This window comes from Austrofundulus limnaeus, unplaced genomic scaffold, assembly GCF_001266775.1.
Source record: "Austrofundulus limnaeus strain Quisiro unplaced genomic scaffold, Austrofundulus_limnaeus-1.0 Scaffold287, whole genome shotgun sequence".
Lineage (NCBI taxonomy): Eukaryota > Metazoa > Chordata > Actinopteri > Cyprinodontiformes > Rivulidae > Austrofundulus > Austrofundulus limnaeus.
The window spans coordinates 448,906-451,578 of NW_013952689.1; the positions used below are offsets into that span (position 1 = coordinate 448,906).

At 40.4% G+C, this 2,673-nt stretch overlaps 1 protein-coding gene across 1 annotated transcript in view; it reads left to right on the top strand.

Moving 5' to 3' along the window:
* Window positions 1–2,673, top strand: part of syne1b (spectrin repeat containing, nuclear envelope 1b) — a gene marked incomplete in the record, with an annotated part of 311,340 nt that overhangs the window by 204,945 nt on the left and 103,722 nt on the right.

Below are 2,673 nucleotides of genomic sequence, written 5' to 3' on the forward strand. Positions count from 1 at the left end.
ATACGTAGCCGCGCCCAAATAAAGCCTCGATAAAAGACGCCGATGTCTCCTCTGATGATGAGCGCTAGTGTCGTGGTAGCAACATGCTATGTGTTTACATCCATCACCGCCATGTTTGTAATGACTTATCACGAGAACAAACGTATTCACGCGTGACTTTAATAGCATTTCTTACTTAATGGAAACATCGCAGTTGCGAAACTGTGTTTTTTCAACATTAACAGAATATTGACAAAGTTTTGCGCACATTTGCAATGGAAACACAGCTAATGTTAGGTCCATGTCTATTTGGAAAGAGACATCTTTTTTCTAATTTTGGTTTTGTGCATTACAACAGTGAATTTTGAACAACATATTTCAGATGCAGTTGAAGTTCAGACTCTCACTTTTAAATCTGTAGGTTGGACAAAATGATTGCATAGAAATGTGAGAAACCAAAGTATTTTTAAACACAATCCCTTGTGTTTGGTGGCACAGTGGATCAGTTGGTAGAGCTGATGCCTCTCAGCAAGATGGTCACCGGTTCAAATCCCGGTCCGGGGACCTTTCTGGGTAGAGTTTGCATGTTGTCTCCGTGCATGTGTGGGTTCTCTCCGGTTACACAGGCTTCCTCCCACAGACCAAAACATGACTGTTAGGTTAAATGATAACTCTAAATTGTCCCTAGGTGTGAGTGAGAGAGTGAATGGTTGTTTGTCTCGTTTGTCTCTGTGTGGCCCTGTGATGGACTTGCGACCTGTCCAGGGTGTACCCCGCCCCTCGCACTGTGACTGCTGGATATGGGCACCAGTGACCCACGCAACCCTGAAAAGGAAGAAGCGTGTACAGAAAATAGATGGATGGATGGATGGATATTTCAGATGCAGTTGAAGTTCACACGCTCACTTTTAAATCTGTAGGTTGGACAAAATGATTGCATAGAAATGTGAGAAACTAAAGTATTTTTAAACACAATCCCTTCAGGGGCTCAAAAGTAATTGGACAAATTAAATAATTGTAAATAAAATGTAATTTCTATTTCTCAATTTGGTTGAAAACCCTTCGTTGTCCATGACTACCTGAAGTCTTGAACTCATGGACGTCACCAGACGCTGTGTTTCCTCCTTTTTAATGCTCTGCCAGGCCTTCACTGCAGAGGTTTTCAGTTGCTGTTTGTTTGTGGACCTTTCTGTCTGAAGTTTAGTCTTTAACAAGAGAAATGTTCAAATGGAATGAAATCAAGTGACTGACTTGGCAGTTACTTTAATGATCTTCTGGGTCATTGTCCATCTGTAGTATGAAATGACGACCAATCAGTTTGGCTGCATTTGTCTGGATCTGAGCACAGTATGGCTCTGAATACTTCAGAATTCATTGGGCTGCTTCTGTCCTGTGTCACATCACCAATAAACACTAGTGACCCAGTGCCACTGGCAGCCATGCATGCCCAAACCATCACACTGCTCTGCTGTGTTTTACAGATGATGTGGTGCTTTGGATCATGAGCTGTACCACATCTTCACCAGACTTTTCTCTTTCCATCATTCTGGTAGAGGTTGATTTTGGTTTCATCTGTCCAAAGAATGTTCTTCCAGAACTCTTTTTTTAAAACGCTTTTTAGATGTTTTTTTTTTTTTAGCAAAGTCCAGTCTAGCCTTTTTATTCTTGATGCTCGTGAGTGTCTTGCAGCGTGCAGTGAACCCTCTGTATTTACGTTCATGCAGTCCTCTCTTTATGGTAGATTTGGATTTTGATTCTTCTACCTCCTGGAGAGTGTTGTTGACTTGGTTGGTTGTTGTGAAGGGGTTTCTCTTCACCATGGAGATTATTCTGGGATTATCCACCACTGTTGTCTTCTTAAGGTGTCTAGAACTTTTTGCGTTTATGTGTTGCTTTCTTTTGTCTCAGCATGGACCAAACTGTAGATTTTTACACTTCTAATATTGTAGCAATTTCTCAGATGTTTTTTTTTATTATTTTTTTTTTTTTTTAGCATAAGTATGGGTTGTTTCACTTGTATGGAGAGCTCCTTTGACCGCATGTTTTCTTCACAGCAAAACCTTCCAAATGTAAGCATCACACTTCAAATCAACTCCAGGCCTTTTATCTGGTTAACTGAGAAAAACATAAATAAATTGCCCACACCTGCCCATGAATTAGCCTTTGAGTGAACTGTCCAATTGTGACTGGCCATGACAAAACTAAGAACAAGTCTCCCCGGGGGCACTTTTAGTTTTTTACAGAATCTGAATGTGTGGACTCTGAGCTATCCAATGAGGTCAAACACACAGAAATAAAAAAAGAAAAAAGAAAAATGAAGTATCAAACTGATGTACTGATGTATCAAACTGTGAGAATGCCTGAATCCACACACATTTCTTTTGTACATCACAATTAACGTGGAACTGAGCGCAGGTAAGACACCTCCCCTGACACACCTTCATTAACATATGTTAAACAGATGCAGATTACTTCCTGCATGTGCGAAGGACACGTTTGTTTGATCCCTGTGATCAGAAATGATTTCTAATGTCATAAAAATAATGAATTAAATATAATGTGAGTGAGAAAAAAATCCTAAGTAAAAATAGGAATAAAATATGTTTATCACGCAAAGAACGAGCGATTGTGTGTCGGTGTGTGTGTGTGTGCGCGCACGCTGCTGTGTTGCGCAACCGGCTCATCCATCCATTC